The sequence below is a fragment of the Peromyscus maniculatus genome, chromosome 3, assembly GCF_049852395.1.
Source record: "Peromyscus maniculatus bairdii isolate BWxNUB_F1_BW_parent chromosome 3, HU_Pman_BW_mat_3.1, whole genome shotgun sequence".
NCBI lineage: Eukaryota > Metazoa > Chordata > Mammalia > Rodentia > Cricetidae > Peromyscus > Peromyscus maniculatus.
The window spans coordinates 139,616,281-139,636,534 of record NC_134854.1 but is presented as its reverse complement, the minus strand read 5'-3'; the positions used below and the strand labels follow the sequence as shown (position 1 = coordinate 139,636,534).

Genomic DNA, 20,254 nt, shown 5'->3' with positions numbered 1-20,254 from the left:
CCTGTGTTTGGTTGTGTGATGCTATCTGTGCCCTGCCTGGGGGCTCTGCCAGCATGAAGGCCAGCACTGGGCACTTGAACCTACAAGCCGAATAAACATCTTTTCTTTACGAAGTTAGCCTACTTTGGGTATTTCATTATACCAATAAGAGTTGACCAATACAGCAGTGTTCTAGGGTATTATGTTGATTATTTACAGTCAAACCAGAACCATATACACAGGTACTCTTATTACACTATTTCACAGACAAAATTGATTTGTTAAATGCTTACTTTGTATCCATTAATATGATGGGTGTGACTTTCCCCCCTTCTATTTAATGAATTGACTTTTCAATATAGGGATTAAATGAACTGACTTTTCAATATAGGGCTAGCTCTGCATCCTTGGGATAAACTCACTTGGCATATTTTCTTTTTACCATATGCTGTTGAATTTTATTTGCTATTATTTTGTTAAGGGTTTTTTTCTTTCAACAACAAAAGAAGGAAAAGAGTATTCAGGATATGGGCACTTACCTGAGCCATGGGAAAACCAGAGTTGCTCCCAGTTTCTAGCCGCCTGGGCTTTGTCCAGGCCAGGTCCCACAGGGTGACCCCACTGTGTCACTGTGCCAACATGGCTGGGCCAGATGGAAGAAGAAATCACAGAGAAAAAAACACACAAGAGTGAGGAAAACCAGGCCATTCTTCTGGGGGCCGTTCCATTCTTAAAAAGGCAAATAAACAGAAAAGTCTAAGATCTTGTGTGTGGTTCTGGGGGTGAGGGCTCAGCCAGGGTACCCATGCTGGGTGCCAAGCAAGAGCCATAGAAAAAAAACAAATAACTCTCCTTTTCTACCCTTTGAATACCAAAGATAAAAATTCCCAGCAATTTTCATTCAACAAGGGCCACACACCTTGTAGGCCTGTAACCCTTGCACTGTCTTTACAATCTTGCCATGACCATCACCATGAGGGCCAACCAAGGGTGACCCAGGGTACCTCAGGCAGGAGATCAGGCAAAATTTCATCTGCCTCTGGCCAGGCCTAAGCTCTTCCATATCATGAAGGTGGCAGTTTTGAACATGATTATGTCAGGACATGCCTAAATTGGACCTGTGTGGGGCAAACTGGGACATACAGTAGTCCTTCTGGAATGGACTCTGGAATTTAATAGGAATTTAATTCCAGTAGTCCTTCTGGAAAGGACTCTGGATCATTCTTGCCTCATACTGGTTCCCCATTGTGAAAATCCTGCTGGCTCATAGGGCTTCTTGGTCACACATTGGACTATGCCTCACCAGCACCTGACCTTTACATTTGGTTTGGGTGAGCTCCGGAGTTTTGCCTCCAAAGCTGCACTGTGTCCCAGTGCTGTTACTGGGCAGACCCATTTGGCACATCTACACAGACACTAGCTGTCTCTTGGAATGTACCTTTCCTTCTACTAGTTTGGAAGCCTAGGAGTCTCAGCAAACCAACTGTGGCCTTGCCATAACTCTGCAGTATTTGCACCAACTGAATATGTGTGTTTTCAGCCCATGCATCTCTGTCCTGTACCTATATCTCACTACTGCTTTATACTAACTACCTATACACTATGTGCACATCAGCATTTTACCGAAGTACATTGAGCATATGAGAAAGACCCAGAACTATGACTCATTAAGAGGGTGCCCTACCCCTAGATGCTTTACGTGGACACTTTCAGTCCATGTTCACAGAGGCTACCTGTGTCTTCCCCGCCCCAACCCTTCATGCCTCCTCTCTAAGGCACCCTAGTCCTTCCTCCGCTACCCACCAAAGCTCCTCCTCCCGGCCCGTCTCCATTCCCTTGGCACTTGCAGCCATCCTGGCCAGGCCAAGGAACTCATAGTTCTGACTCTGCCATTCTCTGTGGAGCTAGACCCAGAACCCTATTTAAGAGACCTCCGGAGTCAGACCCTTCCCCCACCCACTGGCCTATCACCACCACACTCACCAAACTGGGCATCCATCTGGGAGTATTTGGAGTCTGAGCCCAGAGTCACAGCTAGAACTTCAGAACTGGGACCAATCAGAGTCTAAACCCAGAAATTCAAAGTGGTCACAGACTGAAAGCCAGGCATCAGTTCTAGAGGCCTATAGCCTGTCATTTGGGATAACAGCAACTGAAGAATTCAACATCCACCAAACACAGGGGAGACCTTAATTTTCACGATGCCTTGAATGTGCTATAAAATGGCTACTCTAGGATCTGGGGCCCCCTTGGACTCACCCAGCTGGACCTACCTCTACCCCCTCCCCCTCCCCTAGAGATCCCAGTATGGCAATTAATTTCACAAGATGAGCTCTGAGGCACAGTGAGCTTGGCTTTCCAGACAAGCCAGTCACTCCCACGGGTTCCTTTCCTGCAGCTGGTCCAGTACCCAGGGACAGGATTCTCTCTCTACACCAACCTGTGTAAAAGGGTCTCCAGAAAGGCAGGAGAGGGATGCAGACAGCAACCCAGCAGTTTGGGCCGTGTGGATGCATCACCTCTGTGTGGAGGAGGGAGCTGATCTGTGTTCAGATCCAGATAGTCCCAGATAGTGCAGTGGGGGTGGTGGCCATAGGCCAGTAGGCTGGGGAACTCTGGAGGTCTCTTAAATAGGGTTCTGGGTCCAGCTCCTCAGAGAGTGGCAGAGTCACACCTACGGGTCCCTTGGGTCTGGCCAGGATGGCTGTAAGACATTTGCACAGGCACAGCCAGCATTGGTCTGAACTGAACCCTAGTCCAGTGTTCCTGGTGGCTATCCCCAAGGTTATCTGTGCTTTGGGGTCCATGTACAACTGACTGAGGTATTTCGGGGACCTAAAGCTTTCATTTCCCAGTACAACCAACTTATGCATGTTTTCCCTTTTATTTCAAATTTTCTTTAGCTAGGGAGTGGCTAGATCCTTTTACTCTGCTTCATAGCATCTATCAGGCAAAATCAGAAGTGTTCCATTCATGTCAAAGACCAGGGAAGCATATTTATGTAAGTCTGGGTCTGTGTTACCCATGTGGACACTTCCTGATGGATACTATGCAGAACTAATTACTTCAACTCTCTACAGGGAAGTGAGTTATTTCTATTATTCCTTTTTCTTTTTTTAGATTAATTTTAGCTATTTCATATAGCTTTCTATATAAATTAAAGGCAGTATTAAGTATACTTGTATGGTCTATATCTATGAAAACCTTGGATTTTTACAGATCTTTTATATCAGTTTAGTAATTAATGTTATTACCATGCTAGAACTTCCAATCAAGGGACTCAGTTCATATCTTCATTTTAGATCTTTGATTTCTTTCACCAACACTTTGTAGTTTTCCAGGACAAGATCCTGCAGATATTTTGTTAGGCTTACGTTTGTATATTTATCTTATTTTATTGGGGTTTTCTAAATGATGTTTCAGGACCCACTATTGTTATTTTGAAAAACAGACTTGCTGCCAAACCACCTTCTAAATATTCATGGTTATACCTGTAGATTTAGGCTGCTCTCATCCCTGGTCAGAGAAGCTTCCTTTTGCAGCCAGTAACAATTAATGCAGAAACAAAACTGGTCGAAACTCTGAGTAAACATGATTTGGGGTCCTCAGTTCTAAATGGAAGAGCTACATCAGCACTCCCCTCTCTCTGCAAAGGCTCAGGGAACATCAGGGAAGAGAAGGCTGTAAGTGTGTAAGAGCTGGAGGGTGGGGTGGAGTGCTGTGAAATCTTCGGGACATGTCTTGGCTATTGCCCTCAGGAACTCAGATCAACTGTGCTTACATGTACTCAGAAAGCCAATCAAAATTTCTACCTCAGATCAGGGAGGACTCATGAGGCTCTACTTCCTAGCCGAGGAACTATTGGCAATTGATGGTGGTTGAGTTTGGGAGGCATTTTAATTAGGGGCTCTGGTCATTTGTCTTAGGTGGATTCTGTTGCTGTGATAAACACCAACCCAAACAAACTTGGGGAGGAAAGGGTTTATTTAGTTGCCAGGTCACAGTCTGTCACTGAGGGAAGCTGAGGCAGGAGGTCAAGTCAGGAACCTGGAGGCCAGAACCAAAGCAGAGATCATGTTTCCCATGACTTATTCAGTTTGCTTTTGTTCACACCCAGAACCTCCTGCCCAGGCTGGTGATGGACTTCATGCTGGCAGAGTCCTGAGGTGGCACAGAGTATCTCATAGTGAGTGAGTGTGCCTTTGTGGCTATGTGGTCCTTGTCCAGCTCTTAATCATGAGAGCCCATCATTGTGACTTAACTGAGTTTGAGATGACCCTCATCAGGATATGGTCCTACATTTCCATGGAGCTCTGCTCAGTGTCTTCAGCTTATTTCTTGACTGCTCTGTTCTGTTCTGTCTTCACATGAGCGGAATTTTTCCTTTGCTCTTTCCATTTTTGTTACTTCATTTATTAAGTTTTATAATTTTAATGATTATGTTTCTTGGTTCCTCAATTTTTGTTTGCTTCTATTTTCTTTTCTTTTTGATGAGTTTTAATATTTCCTTTCTGAACCATCCATATTCTATATTGCTTAAGGCTTGTGAACTGCCAACTCAAGCATTTTGTAGACGGGTCTCATCAAGGCTCCTCTTGGACAACTCCGCTACTGGGCTGTCTCACACTGATGTCTGCACATCACTTCCTCACTCCTCTTTCCATTGAAATCTGGGCATTGTAGATATGCCTAGGCTAGAGTATATTTAAATTATGTTTAGTAGGCTTTCTTTCATATCTGTCTAATGACTGGAGTGGGAACTGCCTTCTTATGGCCATTAAGAGATGGATGAACAGGTTCTCCATGGTGTAGCTCTGTGCATCTGTGTTGGGATGCATCTGGGTTGGGGTGCATCTGGGTTGGGTGCATCTGGGTTGGGGTGCATCTGGGTTGGGGTGGAGCTCTTCGTTGCTGTTGGACAGCAAGGATCAGTTCCTCACTTCTTGGCCTCATCATTACCTGCTCTGGCAGAGGTGTGGTGAGCTGCACCTGAGTTTGGCTGTCTTTTTTTTTTTTTAATTCTTTTCCAGAATGCTAGCTTTAATCTGTCTTCCCTCATACGAAAGAATGCACCCATAAATGTGTACTTGATAGGCAAGAACTCTGAGCTACATTCATCAATAGCCCCCATTTTAGAAATATTACTTTTATTAAAACAGGGTCTTGCTGTATATTCAAGGTTGGTCTTGAACAAATGATCCTCATCCCTCAGCTTCTTAAATGCTGGATTGCAGGTGTGTGTCCTACATGCCCTGTATTCTGTTCTTGAAAATGATCCTGGAGATGGAAGCTAGCTAGCAAAGTATTCTTCTATTGGGCCACACCCTAGCCTGAGTGCGTTAGCTTTCCTAGTACCTGATCCAGGGTGTGTATGAGGTAAGTAAACCAGGAAAGCTCCTGCAGAACCAATCATTTCTCCAGTCCAAGGCTGGGACCTTGGACTTCTTTTCTCTCTTCCAGGCCTTCTATTTGCTTTATATAAAATCCCGAGGGTCTTGGATATACTTTGCACCAGGAATAAGGAGACACGTGTGTGTTCCGTCTCCTTGGAAAATGATCTCATGTAGAGAACTTGGAATTGCTGGAAATATTTTTCATATTGAAATAACTTGGATCCTTGAGTAAACTGATACAAACCCTTGACTGAGGCAGCATGGGAGCTGTGTGAACATAGAGTAGGTACAGCTATTCACTCTTTCATTTCAGAGATGCCCAGACACCTGCTCGGTGCCAGACATGGCTTAAGTGCTCAATGTAAGGGAGTAAAGAAGTACTTCCTGTTCTGGAGACCCCATGCTCTAACAGCTGACAGACTTTAGCAATCTATGACACACACACAGAATGTGCATTTTATTAAATGTTGTCAAATGCCAATAACAAGATACAAACCAGGGAAGCGAGACCTAAGCACTAATCAGGACGTGGGCTGGATGGCTGGGATGAACTCCATTCAGAGACAACTAAACAGAGGCACTGAAGAAGCTGCTGTGTGGCTAAAGGAACAGTAATTGCAAAGGCCTGAGTGTGTGCATGCCTGACATGTGCAGCAGGTCATACAGAAGAGAGAGTCATGGCTGCCGGGTGAGTGAGCAGGAAGCCATATCTGAGCTGGAAGCAGGCTGAGCATCATCTAGTACACTGCTGATGCTGACTTCTGGGTTCAGAACAAGCTGAAGCCACCAAGGCAGGAACCAGCCGGAGAGGTGGTGTTCAACAGCACATGCTACAGTGGCTGGGTTGCCTTGGTGTTGGACAGTAAGCAGTAGGAGGTCAAATTCTGGGTGATTTTTTTTTCCAGAACCAGTAGAAGTCGTTCGTATTGATGTAATGCAAGAGGTAAAGCAGGTCCACTGGTATGCTAGGGAGCTTGGCCTGAGCATCTGGCTGAGGGAGCAGCCTCGTGGGGGAACTGAGTCTGGAGCACATTAAGTCAGGATGTTTCTCAGACTCCCCAGAGAGACCCCCAACCTCCTGTGAACATATGCGTCTGGAATCCAGGGTGGGGAATGTTAGCTTATGAGTCATTGGTGGCCATCAAAACTGATTTGCAGCGATCAAGAGAGTAAGGATAGACAGAACATGGGGTACTTCAGATGGAGGACTTGCGAGGACCCCATATTTGGAATGCTGTCATCCCATTATATCTCACTACCACTCCCTAGTAGACATTCATACTCTGTTACTGGGAGATGGGGGAGCATGTGGGATTTCCTTGGGGTAGACTGTTCTAGAATTCCTTCTTACCCCCCTAACATGCTTCTCTGTTCAGACTCCTGTGCAGTCAGGTCATGGCACCAGGAAGCCTCCCCGGTGCCAGGGTGGCCCCACAGCCAAGCACTATATTCTAGGAACATTGATAGAACAAGCAGGGTAGTTTCAAAGTCCAGTTGGTTGGTTAAGCACCTAAAGGAAACTCCTCCTTGCTTGTTTTCTTACCCATTTGTTTGGCCTCTTGGTAGTTCACCCAAGCCCAAAGAGGTGGATTAAGGGTTTTGTTTAGCAGAGGAGGCCAAGTCTGAATTTATTTGGAAATTTTCATGTTTGAGAAATGAATCTTCATGTCAAAAAGATTTTAACATGTGCCAAGATCACAGAAAGTTTCAGATTGGGGTCATAGGCGAGAAACACATGGTGTATTTTATTTTCAGGGCAGATAGCCAATGACATAAGCAACGGGGTCTCTGGAACTGGCTCTCATGGTAACTGAATTAGACTAGGTGAGGTCTTCCGGGAGATGCAACTGACCACATGGCCCCTGCATGGTGTGGTTAAGGGGAAGACTTTATTGTGTTTATTGTGGATATGAGAGAGAGAGAGAGAGAGAGAGAGAGAGAGAGAGAGAGAGAGAGAGAGAGAGAGAGAGAGAACAGCCAGAGACATCTGGAAGAGTCCAGAGCAGAGAGAGAAAGCAGTAGACTAAACATGGCTGTCAGACTGGACATGGCCAGGGCTGTCTGTGAGAGAGGGGAGAATAGCAGGGGATAAAGAACAAAGAAATCAACGAGAGAAGAGGAGTAGAGCATGCATGTATGTATGTATGTATGTATGTATGTATGTATGTATGTACATATGTATGTATGTATGAGTGAGAGCAAACGGAGTGTGAATAGCAGGGTTATAAGGAGAATGAGTAGCTGGGGGAGGGGAGCCTGTGAGCTGCAGGAAGTTTAGGGTAGGGGAGGAAGTGAGCAGGGCTAGGACTTTGAATGTGTAACAGGTACTTGGGACACTGAGGGAGCCTGGAGGTGAGAATGTGCTTCAATATGATGAGAGGCACCACAGATAGTCATTGTATGTCCCTTCTGCCAGAAGTAAGGGCAATAACTCCTTCTGGTAGAGGGGAACCAGCTTCACAAGTTCCTGAGGAATGCTGGCTTTTATCTAATGACCAGAAATCCTCCTATAGTCCAGGCTGAGGTCATTTCTGAGTATTTGGGCTGCCTTTTGGAATCTGGGGAATTGGAGTTTCCTTTGGACCTAACAGGTTTCATGTGCATTTCTCATATCACCATCCAAAAGAGATCGTTACTCACCCTATCTGCAAGTCCCATGGCAAGTGCTCATGCAGTGAACGACTTCTGAATAATTCCCAGACCTGTGAATCTCAGAGTCAGGGAGGAAAGGGCGGAGTGGATGCTGCCTGATTCACCAGTGCCTGGCTTGTGCTAGTTGATCTGATAAGCCCAGAGACCCAAGTCCAGTCATACAGAGCAAAACTAACTGCCTTGGGCTGCAGGTGATGTTTCCCAGCATGGCAAGCCTAGCTCTCTGACCCATGCCACCCTTCTGCAATTCTCTCTCTCTCTCTCTCTCTCTCTCTCTCATGAAAAGTTCAAATAAGTAGGACAATCCCCAAACTTCTCTGTTTTAGTTTTTTAAATTTTTATAACAAAATACACGTAGGTGAGCAATTTGTGAAGAAAGGTTTATTTGCTGCACACTTTTTGTGGCTGAAGATTCTAAATAACATTACAATGGTATTCTTTAAAGCCCTCCTGCTTCGTTACACATGGAGGATGGCAGCGTGGAGGGAGAAGCTATGGGAGAGATCACAGGGTGAGACAGGAAGCCAGAGAGATCCAGGGGCCAGGTTTAACCCTTTTGCAATAGTCCACCAGTCCACTCTCAAAGGAGCTAGAAGGGATGATGTAAGAACTATATTATTCATTTCTGAGGACAGGGCTCCGAGGGACCTAGTTAACAGGTTTTCTGCCCCTCCTGCCTCCCCCTGCCCCCCGATAAGTTTCTCTGCTGATGCAGTAAGCCAAATCAAGCTGAACTGAGAAAGTATAACAACAGGTGTAACAAAGCAACTCCTGGGTGGGTTCACTGGTCCCAGAGATCGAGGCCAGAGAAATTGCGTGCCCAGGTCAGGGCAAAAGAGTTTTATAGATTGTAGGCGAGGGGTGATGATGTGTCTGCCACAAGTGGGACTTGGGTGGCTGGAGGCAGCAGGGGAGGAAGCTGCTGTAATTGCCTTTCCTTGGTTGGGAGACTCTCTGAGTGGGTGGGGTTTGGAGAGAGAGAAGAATGGGATTTCCCAAACTGTGCAGGGGTGAGCCCGAGGCTCCAAATGGACACTATACTTTTCTTATAATCCATCTCTTGATGGTTCATTTCTTAATATTGCCCCATTGAGGACCAAGTTCTCAACACACAAACTTTTTATTTATTTGTGTATTTTTGGTTTTTCAAAACAGGTTGGTTTCTCTATACAGTCCGGGTTGTCCTGGAACTCTCTCCGTAAACCAGGTTGGTTTTGAACTCAGAGATCTGCCTGCCTCTGCCTCCAGAGTGCTGGGATTAAAGGTGTGCACAGACACCACCAGGCTCCACCCATATTAAGATATGCTCTCCAGACCTCAGCAGCTTCCCAGTCTCAGGGGTAGTACGAGAACTCAGTTAACTGTGACAGAGATGGATCTTCATCTTTGCTTCATCTCTCCTCACACTGCACTCGAATTCTGTAGCAGGAGGTGAGGTTTGTAAAATCTGAGTTCTGCCACAGGCTCTTCCTTCAGAATAGGCACGTGCCTGGACAGATGTAGATTCTAGAAGGCCACAGGAAGATGGCAAAAGTATAGAGCTATGGTGAGCCTGTTGTCTTTCCAGACCACTGAAAGCAAACTAAAATTAGCTTTGAAAGTGTAGAGCACTTTCTGGCAACCCACGGTGACTTTCAGTAGCCGGAGGTGGCTTTGCATGAGTCTGGGAGGAGTGGGGCCATTAACTCTTCCAATAACAAACCCTCCCACTGCCCTTCGTCAGAGCAAATGAAGAACTATCACCAGATGCTGTGGTAGAGAAAGCGGAAGTTCAGAACCAGTAATCCTAGTGCACTGTCAAGTCAGAGGTTCCAGTTGTGGCCAGTTAGGAGCTCTTTCTCCTTGACACACACGCCCATCATGGTGGGCAACATGAGCACTTGAGTGCATTGGGGAAAGACACTGGCTTTTATTAGTTGCCCCAAATGCTTGCTGACAGAGGCGAGAGATGAACGCAGATGTTCTCGGCCGGATCTAAGGAGAGGATGGCAGTCTGCTTCAGAGGCACAATAGCACAGACTGCCTTCCCAGGTTCTGAGCTCCATTCCTGGATGCAGGGTTCTCACGCTGTGCAGTCTCAAAACGACGACTTCCACAATCTCGTCCTTATCACTGGCAAAGTGGGCACAGGGACTGCTTATCTCACTGGAATGTGGCAAAGAATGCTGTCAAAATAACCAGAAGGCATCCAGTCAAGTTGATAAAGTGCTATGCAGAGCAAACAGACATGCGGGACGTGCATGTCCTTTCTCTACACGACCTTTGCTATTTTGCGGGTTAAGAAAGAAATGAGTCGGTGAAGGCTTTTGACAAGGTTCCAAGTGACTTCAGGGCATGTCCAGTCCCTTGTGTCACCTTTACTTACAAGCCAAACCTTTCTTCCACAGTTTGCAGACAGGGGCGTCACTGAAACCTGAAATCAGTGTGTCTGAAACATCGCTACAGTTAAGTGCCCCAACAGAGCATATTGTGTATCCGCTTTCTGTGGAAACTCTGCTCAGGTTTTTAATTCCCTGTGACCTGTAGGTCATCCTATTCCTTCTGGTTTTAATCATGCATGTCGCTGATTAATCCCTTGGTGTTCTTTGCTTCACCTTTGCCACGACAGAACATGCAGCAAAGTACAAGTGCATCTTGTTGTGTTTACGGATGTAACAGGTCCCAGATATTTGGGAGAGGTGACGGTCCCTATGGCTGAGATCCGGCCATTTGAATTTGTCTGTTTCTTCAAGAAAGGCCTTTGCTTTCATGTTCTGTTTTTATAGTTAGATGCTTCTCTATGATTTTCCATGTTTCCACTCACAGGAACTGTAACACAAGCCACAAGTTCAGTCTGCCCTTTTTCCTCAAGTGGATTTTAGTTCAGACTGTGTGCCATAATCTGGCATTGCTCGAGATGGAAGCCTCTGGCTTCCCTGTTCTCTGAGCCCTGTCCCTCTATAACCACAGAGCCCAGCCCAGCAGACAGTGAACGGAGAGGTGTAGATGAGAATGTGAGTTCCTGTACCAGAGCCAGTGCATCACAAGTTTTATCAACCAAACAGAAAAAAACATCTATTTATTTATGTGGAAGAGCTTAGGTGATTGGTAAGCACTATATTAAACAGGGGATTTGCACATATGCTCACATTTATGTGTAGGTCTGAAAACACCAAATCAGCATGCAGGTGTAGTTTGAATGGTGGCAATGTTGCAGATGGACTGAATTAAAACTCTTTGAATTAACTATGGCATTATGTTTTACTGTGTTTCTTTATTCCCCCCTGCTTCCACACATACACACACAACTTTGGAAAAATCAAATCAGAAATTAGATTGACAATTTCCTTAATGCTTAAATTTGTTACTGTTTACAGGTTCCATGCTTTGGCAGTTTGATGATAACCTTGGCTTGATTTATATGAATTTAAGAAAGCTGGCTCTTTCAGTAATTACTTTTTTAATTTATTTTGTTTTTAATTATGTATATTTGTGTGTGTGTGTGTGTGTGTGTGTGTGTGTGTGTGTGTGTGTGTGCGTGCGCGCCTGAGTACAAATCCACTTGGAGTCCAGAAAAGGGTGTTGGATCCCTTAGAGCTGGAATTATGCACAGTGTGAGCCACCATTCATACGTGCTGGGAACTGAACTTCTGTCCTCTGCAACAGCAGTGCATGCTTGTGCTCGTAACTACTGAGTATCTCTATCACACTTTAACTAGTAACTCTTACACTATAAGAATTGCACCACACATCTGCACACCTACAAGCCTAGCTCCAGAGGCATGGCCAACAAGCCCTCTTTGTTCAAGAGCCGTCTTTGCCTGGAAGGTCATTTCTTCCCTTTCTCACCCTTCACCCTCTTGCCACCTCCACACCTGCAGGCCTAGCTACAGATCAGTGGTCTTCGAAGCCACTGTGTTTGTGAGCCACCTTTGACTGGTCCTTTCCTCTCCCACCCTTCCCCTGACCCATGCCATCTCTATCCTCACAGGCCAAGCTCAAGAATCATGGTTTGGTAGCCATCTATGCATGGTCCAATTAAACAGCTTTACCTGGACTATCTCTGACCACATAACTCTAGCACTGGCCCAGCCTAAGGTGGGCCAGATTCTTACATCAGATACACAAGCAAAAAAGAATGCATGACCAGGTCAAATTGAAAAAAAAAAAAAAAGGCAATATGAATGTCCAAGACAATATGTCTCCCTTCAAACCCACTAGACCCCATAAAGTGTTCTTTAATAAGAACTGCCTAGATGAACCCCAGATTAAGAATTTAAAAGAACAATCACATATTTTATCAAAGATGTCGAGGAATGTAAAGATCATGTGAATAAACTTCATTGAATTTAAAGAGGGTAACAATAAATACCTGCGTGATGTACGAGAAAACACAAATACAAAGCTCGGAGAAATTATAAGGACAATTCATGGTTTGAAAAGCCAAATTCAATAAATAAATAAATAAATAAATAAATAAATAAATAAATAAATAGAAACATCAAAGAGAACACAGCTGAAATGAAGACAGAATTGAAAAACTCAGTATTCCAACTGAAAAATGTATGGGAAAATCTTACAAGTGGAATGCACCAAGCAGAACGTGGAGCATCAGGGCTGGAAGAGCAAGCAGAGGATATAGATACAAAGAATTCTAGCTTTGGCATAGATCAGGGTCCTTAACAAGATCATAGAATAAAACTTCCCCAAACTAAGGAAAGACACGCACACCCATACAGGAAACACACAGAGCACCAACTAGACAAGGCCAGAAAAGAAACTCCCTGTGGAATACCATAGTAAAACATAAAATATACAGAAAAAAAAAACATTGCAAACTTAAAGGGAAAAAACACAACTTACATACAAATAAAGCCCATCAGAATAACAGCTGATTTCACAATAGAAACTCTGAAAGCTGGAAGAGGCTGGAACATTGCTCTCTTAATTTCTAAAAGAGCAAAACTTCCAACATAAGCTACCTTACCCATCAAAACTATCTGCCATGTTGAAGGAGAAATAAAAACTTTTCATGAACCAAACACCCTAAAAAATTCATATCCAACAAAAAATGCTAAACAGAATACTGAAAGTGATACTTTGAACTGAAAACAGGAATTAGCATATCCAAGAGACTCTAGAAAGAAAATAAACGAAGCTATAATTAATGAAATACAAAACACAACTAACAACACAAACCAGCAAAACAACAAGAAAATGACTACAATCTACACACACCTTTCAATAATCACTCTATATATTAATGGCCTCACCTATCTAATTAAAAGACATTGGCTAGCTGAATGGATTAAAAAACAAAATCCATCTATATGTTGCCTACAAGAAGCTCAGCTTTAAAGGTAGACACAAACTTAAAGTAAAAGGATGGAAAAATTATTTTTTAAGCAAATGGGATCAAGAAGCAAGCAAGTATGACCGTTTTAATACCTGAAAGAAAAGACTTCAAACTAAGACTCATCCAAAGAGACAAAAACAGGGTACTTCATTCTAATCAAGGGATCAGGGAAATATTACAAACATATATGCATACAACTTTGTGTATTCAACTTTATTAAAAAGGGTAGTAAGGGGATTAAAACACAGATTAACACAAAAAACCAATAATAATAAGTGATTTCAATACCCCATTTTCTCCAATAGATAAATCATCTGGACAAAAATTAAACAGAAACCTCAGAATTAAAAGATATCACATCAAATGGACCCAACTATATACTACCGTATTCTATCTACAGAATATTCCACCCAAATGCCAAAAAAACCAAAAACAAACAAACAAACAAACAAAAACCCACATTTTACTCAAAGGTCAAACAACTCACTGCTGAAAGACAAATCGGTCAGAGAAGAAATTGATAAAGAAATAAAAAATATTCCTGTACTGAATGAAAAGAAACATAACATAATCGAACCTGTGAGACACGTTAAAAGTGGTTCTAAGAGGAAGTTTAGAGCCCTAAGTGCCTAGGTTGAAAATCAGAAAGTGCACAAATAAATGACTCAATTGTATAACTGAAGAATTTGGAAAAACAAGAAAAAACAAACCCCAATCCAGTATCCAGCAAGAAATAAAAAAAAAATTAAAGTATAAATTAATGAAATATAAACAAAGAAAACAATACAAAGAGTTCTTTGAGAAGATAAACATCCAACTAAACAAAATAAAGAGACAACTCAAATAAACAAAATTAGAATTTTACAGGGAAACATTACAATAGACATACAAGAAATTCAGAACTTTATAAGGAAATACTTTTAAAACCTGTGCTCCATTAAGTGGGAAAATCTAAAAGAAACAGATTAATTTCTTGATTCATCCAAACTACCAAAGATAAATCAAGTAAAAATCAATGACATAAACAGACCCATTAAAGGAAGAGATTAAAACAGAAATAAAAAGCCTTTTGAACGAAAAAAATCCCAGGTTGAAATGGATTCACAGCTGAATTCTATTAGACTTTTAAAGAAGAACTATAGTCAATACTTGTTAAATTATTAAAAAAGATAAAAGTATAAGAACTCTTAAGCTCATTCTGTGAAGTCAGTGTTCCTCTAACACCCAGTCAGACAGACAGATACACACACACACACACACACACACACACACACACACACACACACACACCAAGAAAACAAACAAACTACAGAACAATATCCTTGAAGAGTATAGATATAAAACTTCCACAAAATACTAGACAACCAAATACAGGTACATATCAAGATGGTTCACCCAATTAAGTTAGCTTTATACCAAAAATGAAGGGATGATTCAACATACAGAAGTCACTACCTACAGTAAAGCATATTAATCAACTTAAAGGTAAGAATCACATAATTTGCATCACTAGAAGCAGAAAAGGGCATTGACAAAATCCAACATGCTTTTATGAAAAGTCCTAGAGAGGGTAGGACCAGAGGGAACATATCTCAACAAAATACAGCCAGCATTATCCTAAATGGAGAAAACCTCAATGCAATCCCATTAAAATCAGTGACAGACCGGCTCACTATGCCCACTTCTCTTCCATATAGTGCTGGAGGCATTAGCTAGAGCAATAAGGCAAGAGAAGAAGATGAAAGGGATACAAATAGGAAAAGGAAGATAAGAATTATCCTATTTGTTAATGATATGACATTCTACATGACAGATCCCAAAGGTTCCACCAGAAAATTTCTGGAAACAATCATTAATTTTAGCAGGATACAAAATCAAGTTACAAGCGGCAGTATACAAAATCAAGTTACAAAAATGGGTAGCCTTTCTACACACCACCAACAAACACTTGCGAAATGGATGATGAACACACTCCCATTTACAATAGCATCAAAGACAACAAAGTATCTAGGAATAAACCTAACCAAGCACGTGAAAGACCTCTACAATGAAAATTTCAAATCTTCAAAGGAAGAGATTGAAAAGACATTAGAAAATGGAAAGATATCTCATGTTCATGAATCAGTAGAACTAATACTGTGAAAATTGACCATCCTTCCAAAAACAACGTATAGAGAAATGCAATCACAATCAAAATATCCACAACATCCCTCATATAAATAGAAAAAAATCATAAAGTTAATATAAAACCGGAAAAGATCCCAGATCAACAAAGCAATTGCTGGTGAGGTTTTGAGGAAAGGGGAACCCTTATTCATTGTTGGTGGGAATGCAACTGGTGTAGCCACTCTGAAGACAAATATGGAGAATCCTGGAAAACTAAAAACAAATCTTCCATATGACCAGCTATATACTTCTCAGCAACTGTACAAAGGACTCCACATCTCATCCCACAGATATTTGCTCAGCAATGTTCATAGATGCTCTATTCACAATATCCAGGAATTTAGAACAACCTAAATGTCCTTCATTGTATGAGTGACTAATAGAAATGTCATAATACACACAATAGAATACTATTCAGCTGTAAAGAAAATGACAACTATGAATTTGCAGGTAAATAGATGGACCTAGAAGGTAATAGTGAGTGAGGTAACCCAGACCTCAATATATTCTCCTTCATCTGAGGTTCCTAGCTCCAAATCTTCATATGTTAGTATGTGACCTTGAGTAACAGTAGAAGCCAGGAAAGTATAAAGGGACTGTGGGCAGAGGGGTGGTTTGATACAGAATAGCAGGATACAGGTGATATGAAGTAGAAAATTACTGTGGGATGTCTTTCTGTACACTGTGAATATGTGTTGCTCTAATTGGCTGATAAATAAAGCTGCATTGGCCTACGGCAGGGCAGGATAAGGGTAGGTGGTACATTCAAACTGAAGATGAAGGGAAGAAGGGTAGAGTTGGGGAGAGGCCAGCCGGCAGCCCAAGGAACAACAAGATGCCAGCAGACCAGTAATGCCACGGCCAAGTGGCAACATGTAGATTAATAGAAATGGGTTGAGTTAAGTTATAAGAGCTAGCTAGCAAGAAGCCTGACCTATAGGCCATACAGTTTGTAAATAATATAAGACTCTGTGTGTTAAGTTGGGACCAAGTAGCTGTGGGAAGCAAGTGGGAGAGATTTGTCCCAACTGTGGGGCCAAGCAGGACCAGAGAAACTTATGGCTACAGAAAATGGAAAACAAATGGGGAGTGGGCTTCATCTGGGGAGGGGCGGTCAGTAAGGAAGGGAGGACAAATTACACCAACAAAGGCTGTTTGGTAAAGCATAAGGAATCATGATATATTTACCTGTAATTATCCAAGATACGTGTGTATGCATACACATACACACATACACACACACACACACACACACACACACACACACACGCACATGCACACACACACGCACACGACAGAGAGAGAGAGAGAGAGAGAGAGAGAGAGAGAGAGAGAGAGAGAGAGAGAGAGAGAGAGAGAGAGAAGAGAGAGATTAAACTAAGTTGTGCTACTTGGGCTGACAATGCTCTGCACAAGAATCATACACTAACAAAATCCCAGCACCAGACAGGAGAAACCTCCTATGCAGTAAGCTTAGTGTGTGTGTGTGGGTCCAAGTGACCCCCAAACAATACATGCTATTGCTATTGCCCTTGGGGTTCCTTCTGAGAGGTTGCTGGAGACACCACACACTTAGAACACTGGAATCAGATGATTTGAGCTGGATCTAAGAGTCTCCTCCCTGTGGTCTAGTTTCTATAGTAACAGAAAGCACCATGCAGCATGTCAGGGGAGGAAAAGAAACACTAGTCCTAATTGGGCTTTTAAGGCCCACTCAACAGGAAGGAAATCAGACCTGGTACTGGAAACCTGCCGACATGGAGGAGTGAGAGGGAGGGGGAGGGGAGGGGCTGGACATAGGAGAAAAGAAGGGAAGTGGTGCAATTATCTTTTAATTAAAATGTATTTTAAAAGAATAAAAGTTAGAAAGGACTTGCTAGATTTTTTTTAAGAAAAACAAAACAAAACAACCACGACATACTTTTTCTACCTTAATCTCAAAAAACTGTGCTATTGTTTAATATATATTATTTCCGAAAGAGAACTTCTCTCTGAGCCCTGACATGTCCACGTGTCAATACATGGTGTCTTAGTTTGGTTTCCATTGCTGTCATAAAGACCACGTCCAAAATCAATTCTGGGAAGAAAGGGTTTATTCCAGCTTACGGGTTTATAGCCCATCACTGGGGGAAGTTGGTGTGAGAACCTGAGGCAGGAGCTGAAGCAGAGGCCACGGAGGAGCTGCTTACTGACCTGTTCCTCGTGGCTTGTGCAATTTATTTTCTTAGACAGTCCAGGCCTACCTACCCAGGGGCCCTCCTACATCAATGATCAACTGTCAGTCAATCAAGAGAATATCCCACAGGCTTACCTATTGGCCAATCTGATGGGAGCAAATTTTTTTCAACTTTTTATTGATTCTTTGTGAATTTCACATTATGCATCTCTGTTCCATTCATCTCCCCATCCCTTCGTATCTGCCCTCTGCCCTTGCAATCCCCCTCCCCCGCCAAAATATCATCATGTAGCTGTTGTGTGGCCCCGTGAGTCACATGGTATACCATTTAGTCTTTACTTGTAAGTGTTCATTGCAGTGAGTCATTGGTCTGGCTCCATGCCTCTGGCTTCTGCCATACCATCATACTGGGCCCCCACTGGAACTCCTCTTGGATATCCTGCTGTTTCTCTGTGTCGTGGAGATCCTGCAGCTTTGGATCTGCAGGACCAACCCCTTCACATACTTCAGCAGTTGATAGATGGGGTGAACGTTGGGATGGGCCAACTCATAGCCCTGCTTCCGGGCATGGGTGGTAGCTGGATTGATCAGCCGGACAGCTCTCCCTTATCCTCACCACCAGGGTGAGCTCTCCAGCATTGTCCCAGTTAGTTCACCCGATGTTGCAGGCAGCAAGGGGAAGGGCCAGTTCTCCACTCTCAGGCCCTCTGAGTAGACTCACCTCTGCCCCTGCCAACAAGGTCAGCTCTACTGTGCTGCCCAGGTGAGGTGCATGGCCCAGGGAGCGAGTTTTACATTTGAGGTTTTCTCTTCTCAGATGACTCTAGTTTGTGTCAAGTTGACACAAGACCAGCGTACATAGTATTATCCGTTTTGTTTGCCTAGTTATTTTTAGAACCAAATATGAGACATTAAACTGTTTCTCATAGGAGTGGGACTGATGATATACCAGTCTTTCCTCTCCACACAGTTTTCACAAGGATGTATCAGGATTTTATAAAATATTTCACTATAATGTTTGACATCTGAAAAAAAGAGAAATCAAGTTTAAAACTATATATAAAATTTAATTGTGCTAGACAGTCCAGAAATGAGGGCCAGGACTTTGTGATACCATTCTCTTTCCTAAGTATCAGCATCCATCTGGCCACTAGAATCTGAGTATAGAGTCCACATCGTGGTCCTGGGTCTGCATTTTACTTTTGAAATGTGTAGGGTTAAGTTAAATGAAAACTTTGTGATTTAAAATTCATAAGAAATACCAACAGGGAGCTTCTATGTTTTTTTTCATTCAAAAAGAAGATGTATTTTATAGTTTTGTCCCCTGAGAACACTTAGAAGCAATGACAGAGTACTCATAATTAGCACACTTCGGCCCCAGACTGTGGATTCTTTGTACACACTTTTTTCAATAACAATTGGAAATGTTTGCAGAAGTGGCTGATTTCAGCTTTGGAGCAAAAAAAAAAAATGTAAAAGACAAGTTTTTATATTTTTTTCAGTTTGAAAGGCTTCATATATATATGCATATTATACATATACACACATGTGCACACACACACACACACATATATATGCACACACAGTGAGAGAGAGATAAGAACTACACATTTGTAGCATGAATTCTAATTGATCTAAATAATAAAAACTCAGATCCAGATATCAGGGTAAATGCTGAAAGATCAGAGAAGTAAAGGAGCAGCCACTAGAGAGACTTCTTACCTCTACGAATCTTCAGACCGAAAGGATCCTGTCTGCTCCAGCCTTATATTCCTCTCTCTGCCCAGCCATATCACTCCCTGTTTCCACCTCCCTAGTGCTGGGATCAAAGGTGTATGCCTCCACCGCTTGGCTCTGTTTCTCTTTTAGACTGGATCATTCTAGTGTAGTCCAGGGTGGCCTTGAACTCCTGATCTTCCTGCTCCCTCCTCCCAATTAAAGGTGTGTGCCACCACTGCCTGGCCTCTATGGTTAACTAGTGGCTTGGCTAGCTCCCCAATCTGATCTCCAGGCAAGCTATATTTGTTAGAGCACAAACAAAATATCACCACACACATTAATTATGTATTTTATATGTAATCAAATTATTGTTTCTTTATATATAATATTGGCTACTGTAAATAGAAAAAATGAGAGAAACAAAAAATTATATTCTTATAAACAATAAGGAAATAATGGGACTTTTGTTCCATTTGACAATGAAAATCCATTTCTACCAGCTAATGACGCCTGGAAGAATTAGTCTATCCTGGGGATGAGCCCTTTATTGGATGTCTAGTGCTGAGTGGTCAGCTCTGAAACCATATACACACAAAAATGGACTCAGCAAGTTGCATTTATAAATAACTATATATATGTATATATATTTGTTCACATATATACACATACATATATTGTTATTGTTATACATATCTGTATATATGTGTAACTATAATAATCAAAGCAAAAGACACTGTCAACTTGAAAATGGAGGGATCTGGGAGAGGTTCAAGAGAGGGTAGCTGGGAGAGATTGGAGGAAGAAAGAAGAGGAGGGAAAGTGATCTAATTCTTC

At 42.5% G+C, this 20,254-nt stretch overlaps 1 long non-coding RNA gene across 6 annotated transcripts in view; it reads right to left on the bottom strand.

Annotated features, from left to right (window-relative positions):
- The window catches only part of LOC121828094 (uncharacterized), a 44,121-nt gene extending 24,524 nt beyond the window's left edge, over nt 1-19,597 (bottom strand). For 2 of the 6 annotated variants that reach the window (XR_013050101.1, XR_006070553.2), the window contains exons 1-2: nt 19,424-19,596; nt 519-622 (exon numbers count right to left, since the gene is read on the bottom strand). This is a non-coding gene — a long non-coding RNA (uncharacterized LOC121828094). Of the gene's footprint in view, nt 1-518; nt 623-19,423 lie in introns of all 6 variants that reach the window. The other 4 variants (XR_006070556.2, XR_006070558.2, XR_013050102.1 and 1 more) reach the window with 4 other exon arrangements.
- Nucleotides 19,598-20,254: the final 657 nt, after the last annotated feature.